Raw genomic sequence first — 17,388 nt, forward strand, 5'->3', positions numbered from 1 at the left:
ATGCTCTTTTATATGCACAACATCAGTCAGTCATACAAAAATATCCACAAAAGCTTGTTTAATGTATTTTTACCCTCAAAAGCACACTTTTCTGTGATTTCAAATGCAATCAAGCACTTTAGCAAATAATTCAATGCTGAATAGCTCTAGATCAGAATCGGATCATTTACCTAAAGCTAATCCTACAAATCATATGGGGTTTTGCATCTATGAGTAGAAAAACGCTTTATTGCCACACACGGACTAGTAAACGCTTTTATCACCTCACAAATAACTCGACCACCAACAACTACTCTAATCCACAGATCCTAACTAAACCTATCTAGTCGCAAACCCTCGGCAAGACACATGCTTCCTGGCTATCCACTTGATCGCGGAATATCCTCTTCTGGATCCACTTAAGAAAAACGATTTCTTTAGCCGAAACTAAATCAAGCAACCATCACACGAGTGTTAGTAGGAAACCTACTTAGGTCCTTGTGTCCCCGGCAGCGACACCAATGTTGGAGGGGGAGCGACTCACACACCCATGAAGTGCATGCAAACACTACCTAGATCAACATAATGTCAATCGAGGACACAGATGACACGATAGGCATACGGAGGAAATCTCTTTAGCTTGTCAAGCTGAGACCATCCTACACATACAACACTCTAGAAGGCCAACTAAACCACAATCAAGAACCTCACTGCTCTCAACTACACCACCTAGCCACATACACACATATGGAAGGTAACTCACCTAATCATGCCAGATTCGTACGAAACTAAAGGAACACCATCCCCTCACTAGGATACACCTGTCCCTAAGCTTCTACACTCAAAATCCTCACTCTAAACCCATCTGCAAAAAACGCGTAGGATGACAGAGAAGAATTTTGAAAGTGCCCGAAACTGAAATTTATGAGTACCTATGCGTAGCTTATGTTGCCACAATTCTATAGACTACTAGCACGCATAAAACAGACATCGTTTGATACACTTACAGCCACAAGTAGCTCGTAGATGCATCGGCGTGTGCGCTTCGTCTCGCGTGGAATGTTTGGCGTCGTCACGCAGCTCAACTCGAGCCTACAGCAATGGTGCAGTCGGATCTCCAATGTGTTGAGCGAGCCGGGCGTAGCGAGAGGATGAAGCTCACGCTCACTCTCTTTCTCTCTCTCTCACAGTAGACGGTAGCGCTAAAGTTTGATTATGATAAAAGTCCTTTTACAAAATGACCTAGGTACCTTATATACTAAGGCTACCTTAGGTTTAACCGAAAATGGGGTTGAAAGGGTCAAATGGATTTGTATTTACAATCTGGAAGTGCCATTGCACCCCGGCTTCTGAAACTAGAATAACTACTCTTTACAAATGACATTTATAGCCATAATCCGTAGCATTTCATAACTCGCAAAAGATAAGACTTTGGTACGAAACTTGAGTTATGTCGTGTTGTTGACCCAACGGTCAACAGTGGTGAACACAACTTCGGAATGCACCAACTTGAAATCTTGAGACAAATAATCAAGAAACTTCCTTGAGTGCTTTTGCGAGAGTGAAACCCTTCCATGTACGGTAGTGTAAGACTGAAAAAATGCGACTTTCCTAAGAGTGGACATGCTAGTGTAATGAAAAATGCTCATGTAATAATGTATGAATGATTAAAAAATTATTCTTTAAGAAGGGATTTAGATATACCTTTGCTAATGTGGAGATGATTATCTATCTAGGATTATGGTTTTGAAACTTTCCAATTGATAAGAGGAGGAGGGATAATCTTAATTGGAAAGAAATTTCCACTTCCAAGGAAAAACTCCTTTGATTAATATAGTGCTACCCTTCAAAACTTAACTCTCCTTGAGAGAATTAGTATTAACTTTATTGATATCACTTAACAAATCTTACACACATGCTCTTTTTCTATTTGAAAGAATAAAAATCCTATTTCTTGGATCTAAAGAAAAATGTGTGAACCTGTCATAAGAGCATTCTTTTTAGAATGAATTATAATGCCACTTTGAAGAGAATTGTTAATTCCAAAACTTTCAAATACTTAATTGCCCGTCATTATGTGGAAATTATCTTGTGCATCTTAAAAATAGAAAAAAGATATTTCTGATGAGGTTTAAGAATACGCATAGATATTAATCATCATCCAACATGCATGCTATTTTAGTATGACCTCCAGTCATCTATGGTTAAAGAGAGTACTTTCTAATCTCCCCATGCCATATTAGTCTAGAAATCTAGAGAACTTGAAACATAAGTATGATCTCCAGTCACCTATGGTAAAAGAGAGTTTTATTTTCTCTCTACGCCATTTTAGTCTGATAACCTACAAAACGGAACTTGAAATATTTCTACTCTCTCTATGCCCTATTAGTGTGGTAGTCTAAGAAACTTGAAATAACGAAACTTGAAATAACACCGGGGTTAGTTGCTAGCAACATGGTTAGTTATGATTAGTAATGAACCATAATTAGAGGAAAAAAAATTAAGTAGTTATTTCTTCTTCCCAAGAAAAAGGCTTGCTTATGGAAAAAATGAGAGCTTAATCATAAATTTATGTAAGCATGAAAGTAAATTTCTTTCAAGAAAGTGCAAGAGCATAAAAAGAACAAGAAAAAAATTACCTTAGTGTGTGTATGGTCTAGTCTTCTCCTTGCTTTCATGTAGTCGGCTCTTCACTTCACTTGGAGACCACCAATTTGGCTACTTGGAGTGAGATAATGGTAAGAGGCAAAAGGAATTCAAGCTATGGAAAGCTTGAGAACCAGGAGAGAGGAGAGGGAGAGTGTAGTGTGAAGAAGAACATCAAGTTTTGACAAATTTGATTAGGGTTTTGGCCATGCATTCTCTTGGAGATGTGTGTGTGTGTGTAAGAGGGGTGTGTGTGAAAGAGGTTTGGCTATGGATTTCTCAAGCTTACTCTCAAGTTTGCACCTTGAGAAAATAAAGGAGAGAAGTGAAAATTGAGAAGGGAAGGCCTCTTTTTATGCACATTTTTTATAAGTGCTTTCACTTATCTTGATACTTTATCTTACTTATCAAAATGTTCTCAACAAGTTACTTACTCACCTTATCGTTATCTTCTCCTTTTCTCCTTTATCTTTTATCTTTCTCCTTTTTCCTTATCTTATCTTTTCCTTTATGCTAATTTTTGTCAAAATGAAAAGCTAATTTCCTATGCATTGGTTATGTCGATGTTCCCATGTCATAAGCCGAAAGTGTCTCGTGAGTATACTTTAATTCTTAAATTGAACCCAAATTTTCTCGTACATTTTTTTTCTTTCTATTATTTTCTTTTTCTTGTTCAACTTTTAAGTCAGTGGCTTAGATGTGTTGACCTTGTGTAAGGACTAGGAGAAGGCCCTTACAAGCGTGAGGAGCACAACACCACAGTCTTCACCGGGAAATTCAAAAGTGAAGATGGAAGTTAGGTGGAGTTGCAAATACTACCGAACGAAGTACATGATGTAGGAGATGAAAGACCTATGAAAGAAGCCAACAAGAGGTTGGGAATTCCATCATTTTATGATCAAGAACCATGTGGAATAGATTTCCAAAGGGCTTATAAACCACTATCCACGATTCAAGAGGATGGATCTACCCAAATTACAGATCACTAAGGACAAAGAGTCAAGGTAGTCATCAACAAAGGTATAGTGGATGAAGCACTAAAGATGCCAACAACAGGTATGACGATGAGAGCCAAAGATAAAAAAATAGCTGGAAAATTCGTGAAGAGTACAACTGCCTCCACCTTCTCCAATCTTATGCTAAAGCAAGTAGAGGATCCCGCCTGCCTATACCACCAGCACTTCCACTTCCTCGCCAAGAAACCACCAAGGTACACTACCCCAAATCATGTTGTTACAACCACATTCACACAAGTATTAAAGTTGTCAGCTAGACAATCCATAGATCATTCTCAGTATGTGCTTACAACACTCAAGAGTACAAAGAAGGAAGGGAAAGTCACATACTTAGGAGCTTTGGAAGTCTTAACCCAAATTGAATACCACGCCATTTAGATGGCCAATATCTTGCCACCAAGCCCATATCAAAACACATGGATAGTTATGAAGAAATCTCAACCCTCTCAACGAGCCACACAATAAAAAAAGAAAGGGATCTATAAGGCAGATGAAGGGTCAAATGAAATCTCACCTCAAGCCCATAGCAGTGAAGAAATTTTTGACAATGAAGAAAAAAGGGCAAGATGGGAAGAGATGATGAGAAAGGAAGTGGCCTCCCATTAGGAAGAACCTCCATAGAAGAATGCGAGGTTCGAAAAGGAAAGGAAGCTTATGAACAAAGTCAAGAAGCTACAGGACATACTTCAACTCTATAAAATCCAAGGGAAGTCAAGGGTCCCTAGGACCAAAAACCCTAAGAAGAAGATCCTACAAAAATCCTAGAAAGGATGTATGCGGAAGATAAAGACCTGAAAATACAAGAGGCATTAGAAGAAGCTAAAAAAAAAAGCTAGAGAAGAATCAACTGCTCAAAAACCACAGCAAGTAGAAGTTGAGAAACCAACTAAAACACAACATGAAAGGGAGGTGATGTCTCCACGACTACCCTCACCCAATATCAAATAGGGGGATCAGCCTCTTCCTAGTCCAAGCTTTCATCAAGTGACCAATCAGATGAGTTCATGGAGATAAATGGAGATGGGTTAAAGAAAGAGAAGAAATCCATTCAAGATCAGCTATTAGAAACAACCAAAGATGAGGCTAGACCTTCCAAAGAGCCTCAAGAAGAATCCGAAGAGTGGGACATGACTGATGAAGTTATCACTCAAGTCAATGAATATGCAAAGCAGATGCAGTTAATGACTGATAAAATACGGACAATAGCTCTTAGCAGCCGTGCACTAAAGCTCAAGAACTTGAATAGGTGATTGATGCACTCCAAGGTGAGCTTGAAGATATAATGAATATCATGTAAAATCTTCAAATCCAAATCAAAGATCTCAAGAAAAAAGTAGAACAACATCAAAACTTCAAGAAAAATCAAGAAAAGGAGATGGAAGGGTTAGGGGAACTCCTCACAAAGTTATCAGATGCATGTTAAAGCAAAGAACAACAGCTGATTAAAGTGACAAATGAACTTATGAACGCCACTCAGTCTGTACAAAAAATCTCCAAGTATAGTTGAATGTAGAAAATTCTTCTTTGCAATACTCAAAGCAGAGAATCAATGACCAAGCGGAAATTTTAAAGCAAATAAGGGAAAACCCATCAGTCAGTTCACTTAATGGGAATGATGAAGTTTAAAAAACTTTAGAAAAAAAAAACAATTGGAGTTTGAGTTGAAGCTGGAACAAGAACAAAGAAGAGACCTCGCCCTAATACGCATGCAAAGGGAAGAGCAGTTTCTTAAAGAGATAGAAGAATTGAAAAAGGCCAATCATTCGCTAAGAGAAGGGAATGTGGAAACTCTAGAGGAGGCACATACATCTGAACAACCAAATCTAGAGAAATCATCAATCTCCTTTGCTAACATAGAAACACAACCAACTAAAGAGCAGGTATAAAGTTTCCAATTGCAGGTACCAATCACTGAAGAGGAACAAGTACTAATGGTGCAGATCTCTAAATCTGAAGGAGATGCACTTAAAGAGCATATTGTTCAAGAAGTGGATGTTCAATAAAAAGCAGCTATGGATTGGGAGTTGAGAGTACTTCACTCTGTCAACGCAACTCATCTCACTCCCAATAAAATCAATTTTCAGTGGCATCAACAGTTGCTTCCATATCCTTTGATAAAGATGGAGTTGTTGCAAGTAAAAGAAAGAGGCTCTACAAGGATATGCAAGACCAAGGGACAAGTGCTCTCCACCCCACATGGAGGAAAGTTTGGCTCAACACAAACTCAAGGGACCTCATATTGTCTACAAGGGCACCGACATCAATTCAAAAGGACCCAACAATTTGTCATGTACCAAGGGTAAGGACATGGCAAGCACATGAAGCACTAAAAAAGAAAAGCCTGCCTTGGCTTAACTACTCAAAATTGCCATCACGAGAGCAAGGACATGCCACTAAAGAATACATGGTGAAAACCCTAACGGGCACCACGAACTTCTTCAAGAGCCTCCCTGACCTCTTGTGTGCAATGATTTTTAAAATGTGCAAGATGCTGCTCACATGTATCCAAGGTTTTCATGAATCTCAACAAGCGGGAGCCTCATGGATGTCCTTTTTAGAAGGTAACCAGGGCTTATGCTATGATTTAAGTGGGCAGCCTTCAGAAGAAGTTCTTTACGACTTCTATGCTAGACGCATGTCTTTGCCATCGATCAATATGTTGGCTTTTGAAGAAGCCTTTTGGATTTTTCACATGGCGCACAAAACATTTTGGACCAGTGATTAGCAATTAAACAAGGTTCATCGAATATTCAACCATAGAACTAAAGAATAGAGTTACTACTCAATTTTTGCAAGTCCATGACAAAGAACAGCGCATCGGATATCAAAAAGATCTTCAAGCACTTAAAGACAGCCTCGCTAGCCGTCAACCTGAAGACTACTTCATTCCATGAAACTGTGTCAAGGGACGACACAGTCGAGGAGGGGAGAATGTTAGCAGCAAGCTAAACCATATAGCATTTTTTGAGAGCTTCATTGTTGAAACACTTATTCTTCTGATAAATTGGGAATATTGTGACTCCTATTTGACGAGTGGATATTGTAATCTATGAGTTGGAGCTATAAGCTTCTAGGTTGTATCATTTAATCCTTGGTTAGAGCTTCCAAATGATTAGTTTTTGACCTAAGAAACCTTGGCTAAGGTATACAAGCCAACTTTGTAAAGTTTTTATAAAGTTTTGGATAATGAAATACACAGTGTGAGGTTACGGTGCTCTCCTCTATCCTTCTCTTGCTTCTATCTCCCTTGTCGATTGTCACATTGTAGTGCCTTCTATTGCATTGAAACCACAAGTAAGACCTATATGCATTGACGTAAACATATCATGATAAATCATAGTAATTGAGGTCGCTGACCCATGGCCTAAATTTCATCGTAAGTAGGAATTTAAGCTAGGAAATCACAAAGTAAGTATAGGTAGGGTATCGAGACATCATTGTTAAGTATTTAGATGCATTCAAGGTTAGAAATGACTAGGTCAAACCCTCACTGCTCTTAATTATCAGATTTTTGGCCACTCATTGAAAGTGAGATTTGAGACCATAAGCATGTGTGATTAGTTCATATACTTTTCCTAGAAGTTTTATAGCATTTGGATGTCGTTTGATGCTATAACAATCATGGCTTGCTTACCAATTAGCGACTAGCTTTTGATGACTTAGTTCATTTGAGTGTATCTTGAGTTATATGCGAGTTGTCCCTATTGTTTTACAAGAGATTGACACCCTCTTGTAGCCTCCATGCACTAGTTAAGTCAACTTCGTCCCATGGATTGACGATTATGTTTGTGGTTCTCGCTATGTCTGCAATAAGATAAGAGTGAGCCTTGGAATCCACCTACAGTCCTCATGCCGAAGGATATATTTGGGTTGTAGCACCTCTTCTTGGTCTATGATTTCTAGGGGGTCTTCAATAATTGGTTCACTTGGAGGCTCTCCTTTATAGGGCTTAGGTAGGATCACGTGAAAAGCATTGTGTATGAGCCAATGGTTGGGCAACTTAAGTTGATAAGCCATGTCATTGATTGGCTTCAAGATTTGAAAAGGACCATAGAATTTTTTTTCTATTTTAGCATAATACTCTTGATGGACCATAATATTTTTGCCCGTTGTTTCCCTTAATCGAGCCCTGGGAAACTTAAGTAAGACCTAGTAATTTTCTTTGAATGTTGAGGCCCTTCTCTGCTTATTAGCAACAGCTTTTGGCCTTTGTTGAGAGATGCATATAGCCTCCTTAATCATTTGGAAAGATTCTTGTAGGTCATAGCTATACTCATCAACAACAAAGATCTTCCCATGTACTTTAAGTAGCAAGGGACTTTTAGGTCTTCCCTCTATGATCTCAAAAGGTGCCTTTCTTGTAGTAGTATAGACATCATTATTATATGCGTACTCTACAAGGGGTAAGTACTTATCACATTGTGAGCATTGATTGACTACTGTAACATGTCTTTCATAGATCAAGAACTATAAGATTGGCTATCTCACTTTAGCCATCCGTTTGTGGATGATAGTCCAAAGAAAAATTCAATCTTGTACCTAGATTTTCAAAGGGACCATTCCAAAAATTAATGGTCATTCTAGGATCTCTATTTGACATGATGGATGTTGGAAATCCATGGTGTTTGAAAACTTGAGATATGAAGAGAGTTTCCATTTGGTGTGCCTTAATAGTCTTTGGATAATCCAAAGATAAAATAAATGGATATACTCTCCTATGGTGAATTAGGGATTAACAATGGCTGGAGTAACCCAAGTTGCCTCCCTCTAGCATACTTGGTCTTTTGGCATACCATACATTTTGAAACATACTCTTGTATGTATTTTTTAATGGTAGGCTAATAGAAATAAGCCTCTACTCCTCAAAGAGTAGGTTGAATTCCTCTATGCCCTGTATAGGGAGGAGCATGGGCTTCATACATGACTTTCTCAAAAAGGGAGTGGGTAACACATAGCCTATTTCCATGGAGAAGATAACCATCCTACAAGGTGAATGGCTCCTCTTTCTTCCCTAAGACAAGGGCTGACATTATGTATTTAAAATCAGGGTCAGTACCGTACTCATCTATCGTAGTAGATAGATCATTGTGAGTTTCTATAGATACCGCATTGACTCTTGTGAAAGTGCATCCACCACTTGATTATGATTACCAACAATATAAGAAATATGAAAATAAAATTGTGAAAGAAAATTTGCCCACCTCATTTGTTTGTCGGAAAGCTTTGTTTGCGTCATGAAGTACTTGAGACTTTGGTGGTCCGTTCGCAAAATAAATGGAGTCCCCAATAGATAGTGATTCCATGTGTCTAGGGCATGTAGAATAGATAAAAGCTCTTTTTTATATATTCCCAAGACCCGTTCATTGAGATTGAGCCTTCGAATCTCATATGCTATGGCATGCCTTTCTTGAAGCAAGACTACTCCAAGGCAATCACCACAAGCATTACATTGGACCTCAAATGCCTTTGAGACATCCATAAGCATAAGGAATTTTCGGGAGGTAAGCTTCTCTTTGAGCTTGTCAAAAGCATTTTTCTCTTTAGCAATCCATGAGTACTTAATGTTTTTCTTTGTTAATTCATGTAATGGTCCTGCTATTTGAGAGTTTTTTCTATGAAGGGTCTATAGTATGCACACATACCAACAAAGATTGTTAGCTCATGTATATTCCTTGGATTAGGCCATGATTTTATTACCTCCCACATTGATGGATCCATATAGATACCATATTGAGAAATAATATGACCTAAGTATTGAATCTCTTGAAGAAAAAATTCACTCTTCTTTTGATTGATAAAAAGCTTGTTCTCCCTCAAAGCTTGAAAAATCACCTGGAGATGTTGATTTTGCTCCTCCAAGGACTTGGAGTAGATGATAATGTCATCGAAGAACAATCCAATAAACTTGTTGTGGGCTCTAGAAATTTTCTCCAATAAACGATTGAATGTAGCCGGTGCATTAGTGAAGCCAAAGGCAACGACTAAAAATTCATAAAGACCAAATGTTGTACGGAACTCAATCTTTAGGATATCTTCATTCACTATCCTTATTTGATGATAGCCACTTTTAAGGTCAATCCTATTGAAGTAGGTTGAACCTTGTAGCTTATCAAACAGATCTTCTACCCACATGGTCGAGAAATTTGTTCTTGATAGTGATATTGTTTAGCGCTCGATAGTCTAGACAGATGCGGTATGTACCATCTTTCTTTTGCACTAAAAGGACTAGGGAACATAAGGGAGAGGAGATAGGCCTCATCATCCCTTTGTCTACAAATTCTTGTACTTGCCTCATGATCTCATGTTCTTGAGCTTGGGACACTTGATAAGGAGGCTTGTTAGGTGGTGAGCTTCATGGTAGGAGCTCAATTCGATGGTCAACATCCCCTCGTTTTGGAGTCAATTACAAAGGGATATTATCAATAAAAACATCTTGGAATCCATTTAGAAAATTAGACAAGTCTAACACTTCTTGATTTCTACCATATTCATTTGATAAAACAGTAGGACCTTTTATGTATTGTTTAACAAAATTCATGTACACAAAAATTGAGCTTTTCATTGATTTGTCAAAAGCTTGAGAATTTACAAGGGGTATGGTATGACGAGACTCATTAGCATTTATGTACATGTTCTTTTCCTTATACTTGAAAAACAACCTTCTCTCAGTGAACTTTACATTAACAGCCATACGATCAAACAATGGTGCCCCTAGGATGAGATCTTTATGCTTGACAAGAGAGATGAAGAAATCTTCTTTGTCAACATAGCCTTGGACATGAAGCCTCAATTTCCCAATCAAGGGAGTAATTGTTTTTGTGCAGTTCCGTTTCCATATGGGGAAAAAGAGAAAAGAAATACAAGCTAAGCTTCTTTGAAGTCTACACATTTATTGAGCAGTGATCAGGGCTTGTTAATAGGCCAAGTTTAATGCTAAATGTATGCTAGATGTGGCTTTAAGGGGCCAACACTTATGTTTTTTATGCTAAAAGTGGGTACACTTGAAGTGATAAGCAATGAAAGTTTATGGGCTAGAACTATAGTGCTCGAGGTGCTCTACGAGTCTGTCTTTGCGGCTCATCAATTGGAGCTACGATTAGGATGTTATGGTAGTTTTACGTTTGAGTTGATGGCAGATTTGTACCGGATTGGGAAACTAAAATTGAGGGGACAGAAATGAAATGAATGTATGGGACTAAAGTTATCACTTTGTGGAGAACATCAGTCTTTTCATATCCGCAATCAAAGTTACGGTTACCAAGATATTTCCATCTTAAATTTCCTTGGGGGACCAGTTTCATGCCATTGGGTCACCTCCGTTGATGTGCCATCTGGGAATTTCACAGCCTCAACAGGGTTTGTGTGCGTTTTATGTAGCTTGAGAAGTCTAAAGGAATTTACGGCTTGTTAGATCCAGTTCGGGCTGATGAGATAATATGGCTTGAGGGGACGATGTCAATTGGCCGGCACGGCTAAGCTGGATGATTTTTGGAATCCAAGATGATAGTATTATTAAAGGCTGCCACGTTTCAATATGGTTGTGGCAAAGAAACTATGAAAAAATTCAACCGAATGCAAAGGGAATGCCTTTCGGCAAATGCAATCACCTATGCTTGCGTCTTAAAGGCATGTGGCATTATCTGAGATGCTGAAGTGAGCAGTAAAATTCATGATGGCATTGTCATTTAAGGACAAATGAAGGATTAGCACTGCTTTGGCTGATATGAATACCAAATGCGGTGTCCTTTCTAAGGCACAAAAAGTTATCGGTGTGCTTTCACTTAAGTTCGGAGAATGCCAAACATGGCATTGGGAAGGCGGAACGAAGCCTCGGTTGATGTGTATAACAAAACGTGGTGCCCTTTACTTTGGCCGCCCAAGGTTGAGTGGCCAAGGGCCAATGAGTGTGAAGTAAGGAAGGAAGGAAAAAGAAGTCACACATGGCATGTAGGCATCGGGCGAATGTGTAGAGGAGAACAAAGGAGCTCACACCGGGATGCAAAGTTCTTGAACAAGCAAGATCAAAAAGGGAGAAATGATGGCCACCTTGGGCCGACCCCGTTTGATTGAAGCTGCAAAAAAATTGGTGCACCTTGAGGACTACCGCCACATCATCAAGAGAGCTTTTACACACCCCCTAGCAACGATGGTGCCGTCATTGCTAAGGGAGAAAACGAGTGCTAATTTTAGGTTTTTTTGGGGGGAGATTCTCTATCGCGCTTTCACTGCATGTGAAGTGCAAAGAGGGTGGGAGGCACTCAAGGGCAAGCTTGACAAGGGAGATCTCGGATGAGGGGAACCCACTTGGCTGAACTACCCAAAGCTGCCGGGCGTGAAGGCAGGTGAGAGAATAAGTGTCCAATACATGGTGAAAACCCTAACGGGCGCCATAAAGTTGTTCACTGGCTCACCTGACCTTACATGCATTATGATGAAGAAAATCTGCAGAACCATCTAAGCAGTGCTCGAGACCTTCAAGCCAGGCCAGGTGACTGACAGCATATTCTTCTTCCAAGATACATACAGATGTGCTTAGGATCTGTCAGGTCAGCCTTCCAAGGAGGTGATACATGCGCTGTATCAAAGAATCATGTTTCTACCATCCTATCACCTCCAGGATTTTGAAGAAGCATTCTATACAGGGTTCTTCCCCATGAATACAGACATCTTTGGCCCAACAATGCTGAACCTACATGCCAGGTACGAATCACTGCTAAATATGCGGGAAACGATAAGATGAAGCAGCCGATCAAGGCCATGTCGGGGACGACATGATCAAGGAGGGGGGGGAGTGTTAGAAGCTAGACACACCCCACGGCGGTAACTACTCGGAGGACTATTATTTTTTGTAATTATTCATTCATTGAGGAAACCTCATTTTTCACCTTGTAATTATTGGGACTTACAGAAGTTTCCAGATTGTATCCAGTTTTGATATTTAGATTGAGTAGATGACTGATTTTGGAACTTTAGGGTTGAGAAATTGTAAGGTATATATACCACTTTTGACCTTAATGAAAAAACCCTTTTGTCATTTTTAAAAACAAGTTTTGAAGTCTGTGAGTGAGCGTACTGTGTACGAGAGAGTGTGTGTGAGCTTCATCTTGACGCTACGTGTGCTCCGGTGGTTGGAATCGAGTGCGAAGAAGTGCAACGTATTGCCCCCTACGAGAGCTACGCGTCGATACCTACATTGAGCACGTATGGTCCGGTTTTGCGAGCTCCTTCTACGAGCTTCATTAGTTGTTTGGGTGAGCATACATTGTCCGATTTTGCATTGCAGCATATCCACGCGTTCACATTGAGTAGAACTACACATTAGACACTTTAGATTTTGGAAACGAAGACCTACAGATTTCTGCCAGACATCCTACGTGTTTCTGCACCAAGTGTTTGGGGTCAGGATTTTGGTTCATAGACCTTAGGGAGAGCGACCTAGTGGTATTAGTAGGGTCTCCTTCAAGTTCTATGGTGTTTCGAGATTGTTTGATGGGTGTTCGGCTCTAGAAAGCATTGTAGGAAGTTTCCTCTTATGCACTCTTGAAGGCTGTGACTTAGACAATTGGTAGAGACCTTTGTAGGAATTGGTGGGGAGTTGGTCGAGTGTAGGTTGACACCTTATTCTTGCTTCCACTTGCTTGCGGGTCGAGCTTCGTCCTTAGCTGACATTACATGTTAGGTGAGTTCTCGTTGTGCTGACGTCCGTCGCCGCGTATCCGTCCAACATTGGTGCCACTGCCGGGGACGAAAACCTTAGGTAGGTGACCAAGACTAATCCTTGAGGATTGTGTTTTTTGGCTTGCCAAGAGTCTTGCTTTACATTTAGTTAGGATCAGAGGGTGGAGGAGTCTCTAGGTCTTAAAGGGAGTTTAGGAAGCGTGTGTTTGGCCTAGATCCTTCGACTTAGGTAGTTTTAAGTAGTAGTCGAGTTCTAGAGTAGGAGTTGGAGTGGTAGAAGCGGTCAGAGGAGTGCTTGAGAGTCCAGAGAGGTCAAAAAGCAACCAAAAACACCATTATCACCATTTCACATGATAGGTAGGAGTAGAGTAAATAGGACATCTTGATTCAGGATTTAGAGAATTTCATGCATGTACACCTGCTTGGTAAAATTGTTACGAGTTTGTAAAAAACACAAAAAGACGCAAAAGTGTGTTTGAAAGCCTAATTGAAGTCCAAAAGTTACTGTGAGTGTTTCTGATAGATCTACAGAGCATCAGGAGCATTCCTATCAGAAAAAACTTTAAATTTAGCTAGGAGACATCCTACGCGTAGGGTGTCTACAGGCTAATCTGGGAGGAATTTTGGGATTTTGAGTTGACCAGTGTGTTCAGAAGGTACGATTTACCCTAATTTCAACTGGAAAGTGAAAATTTGACCATATCTTGACAGGATAAGGCCAGATAGACTGAAATTGCCAGACATCCTACCCAAATAGTGCCAAAACATTATTTTGAGACCAAAACCATAAGATGGCAGCATGAGCATGTCTTGCATGATATATTGAGTGACTGAAAGGGGTTTCACTTCATTTGGGTAAGAAAATTGGATTCAAAGTGGACTTTAGCACTTTTGACTGAAAAAGCAAAAACAGCTGAAATTTGGGACTTTTGACATCCAAACCAAAATCTAAGCATACCATTGGGTTACTGACATCAAGGGGAAGCTATGGGACCAATCTGGGGTCAAATAGGCCAAAAAGATATCCTACGCGTAGGATGTCTTCTTAGTGATTTTGGACTCCAAACTGAATTTTGAGTATACCAAAGTGATCAGCAACTCAAGGAGAGCCTGGGCATTGAGTTTGAAGCCATTCTGATGAAAAAGACATCCTACGCGTAGGATGTCTAATGCAAGAAATTGAAGCCAGACTTTGACTTTGAGCATAGTAAGGTGTTAGATAGCCTAAGGCAAGCCTCCTAGACAATTTTGGTCCAATTTGGAGTTGATTAGACTGATCAATATCAGCAACGCGCTGTCGGAACAGATTTCTGACTCATTGACCAGCTAATAGGTGTCCAAACCAAAAAGTAAAAGCAGTTGTAGTGTAATGGAATTTGCCTATTCAATTTGAGAGTAGCGGAATTTAATGAGAGTACTTTCAAGAAATGATTTTGTGAGCATAGCGGGTTGACATAATTGAAGATAGCAACATAATCATAGCAATTAGTTAACTTGGCATAGACAATACTTTTGCAAGAGAGAGAATTTAGAGAACATGACAACAGTTGAGGACCGGATTTATGTGGAGCCGGTCCCCCCTCCAATAGGCATTTGTATTATGGTTTCTCCCATAAAAAGAGACTTGTTACAATACATTCTTTGTGTTCCTTGTGACCTAGGTGAAGCAATGAAGATGGAAAGCTTCATGCATCACCATCATAGCATAACCTGAACTTGAAGAAAGCTTTAACTATACCAAGCCTCAGTCCCAAGACCTCAAACACCTTCGAAGGTGGAGAGAGCTAGCAGGGAATGAGGGTAGGGAAGAGGAAGAAGAAACATTTCATACGAGAAAGAGATAGTTCCTCACTTATCATAACTCTTGTGCTAGCATACATAATAGCATAGTAATGAAGAAGAAATAGATGGCAAGCTCAAGCATTAAAGCATGGCTCTTGGATGGATTTGCACTCCATAGCCAAGAGTGTTGGTGTAGGCTCTCAACCTCTACTTGCTTGGAGAAGGAGAGGGAGTTCTTGCACTTTGCATAGTACACAATGAGAGTGTTTGTGAGTGTGTGTGGGTGAGTATACCCCCTAAGCACCCCCCTAGCTTGCTTGGGTCGACCCCCCCTTGTAGCTCATGCTTGAAGCTCATTGGACCCCTCCAGGCCTAGCCAATCACAAGCAGGAGCCATTACAAGCAACATGGGTAGCCTTGGGACAAGTGTCCCCCTTTCCCCTTTGAGAGAGAGGACTTGATAAATGCAAAAACAATTAGATAATTCAAGTAATTTATCATTGGATCCCTTTGAAGCCTAGCCAATAGGCTTCAAGCAACACATGAAGGTAACATGGGTAGGGACTTGACATGTGACCTTGCTGCCTCTTCAAGCTGGGGCTTCCCTTGTGAGTGTGAGTGTGTGTTCTCTCTCTAATCCCTAGGAAAAGGGCTCGCCCCCCCTCTTGTAGGGATGCTTTTGACTTTAGGAGCTCAAGCACCTTAGTCATCAAGCATGACAAAGCACTTGGATTAGGGGGTATTCCCACAAGCATCTCTGGCAAGCATGTCAAGGCACCTCAAGCACCTTAATCAAGCGGCAAGTCAAGCACCTCAAGCATGGATTAAGTCAAGCACCTCAAGCACCTTAATCAAGCACCTCAAGCAAGACAAACACCTCAAGCACGACAAGCACCGCAAGCAGGTCAAGCACCTCGAGCTTGGGCCGGGTTCCCACCTCAAGCTCAGCCCTAGCTTACCTAAGGTCAAAGGAATTTTACACACATTATTGGAGGTCTTCAATGAAGCTAACCCTAAGGTCTTATGCTCCATTGGTTAGCCTTGCTCTTGATAGACCATCTCCCATTTGGGCCCCTTTACTATTGGCCCCGTGTTGAGATAGATCTATAAGCACATATCTATATCTTAACACTTGTTCCAATTTATTCTCCCACATTAAGTGATCAATTTAATATGAGAAAATCATTTGGGTTGGCTAGATATTAGAATTTATGACATGTAGGCTCACCACAACAAGGGGAAACAAGAGTGCAAAAATACAGGCAAAACACAGCAGGAGACATCCTACGCGTAGGATGTCTATTAGGGCCTACTGCAAGGAAAATTTGACCTGGCATAGACAGTGAGATTCCATTTGGCTTTAGGGTTCCAGAACTTCTTTCAGAAGTGAATTTGGACCTTGTTTTCCCATTTGACGAAGCAAAGACTGAATTCAGACTATTTCGCGTAAATTGACCAACATCTGAGGGTAAAACTGTTTTAGATTAGCAAACCTAATCTAGAACAGTAGCAATGTATAAAATACAGTAGTGGTTGAGATTAACTCTCCAGTTATACCAATAATTACTTAGATAACCTCTAGCAGATAAATGCTTTGATTCAATTGCCGAAATTAAAACGCTTGTGTACAGGTATATTCAGCCAACAAAGCAAGAAGTTGAGCAGAAACTGACCTTTGCCAGGTGAGTGGTTGGATTTGTGATAAATTGCATTGATAAGTTTGATGAATTTAAGATAATGAAGATACATTGTTAGAGACCAGAAGGTGGCAGGTGACCAAGGTAGCTTAGTGTCCACCGAAGAGAGTGTAACTCAGGCAAGGCTAGATCCGCTAGCACCGATTATTGAGGAAGGTAGTGATACTGACACTTCGTCAGACAAATCCTTCTTCATGATGGGTAGTCAACAGCCAGGAGGTTTCACCTATGATGGACCTATGCGAGGAGGAAGCACCTCCCAAAATCCTTTGAGTGATTCCAAGCTCACGGTGATCTTCTTGGAGGGAACAAACTCGAGAGGAGCCCTAGTCTATTTGGACTATCGAGGACGCAAGTGCATTTGTATCAAAGAGAGGCTAGCTCAAAGATTGGAGATAATCCGAGTGTATGATGATGTAGATAGATTCCGAGACAAAAAGGGGAACCACTATTTAATAGTTAGTAACCCTGAAGATTACAACAGATATGGAGATAACGTGGCGAAAGGGAAAATGGTTTCAGAAACTCAAGAACAGCCACCAAACATTGATCGGTCCGGAGCTATTTTTAGGTATGATAAGAAAACAATG

At 40.2% G+C, this 17,388-nt stretch overlaps 1 pseudogene; it reads left to right on the forward strand.

Moving 5' to 3' along the window:
* The first annotated feature begins 4,645 nt into the window (after positions 1 to 4,645).
* The window catches only part of LOC147454679 (uncharacterized), an 83,770-nt pseudogene continuing 71,027 nt past the window's right edge, over positions 4,646 to 17,388 (forward strand).

Source organism: Adiantum capillus-veneris, chromosome 7 (assembly GCF_014529385.1).
Source record: "Adiantum capillus-veneris isolate H3 chromosome 7, ASM1452938v2, whole genome shotgun sequence".
Lineage (NCBI taxonomy): Eukaryota > Viridiplantae > Streptophyta > Polypodiopsida > Polypodiales > Pteridaceae > Adiantum > Adiantum capillus-veneris.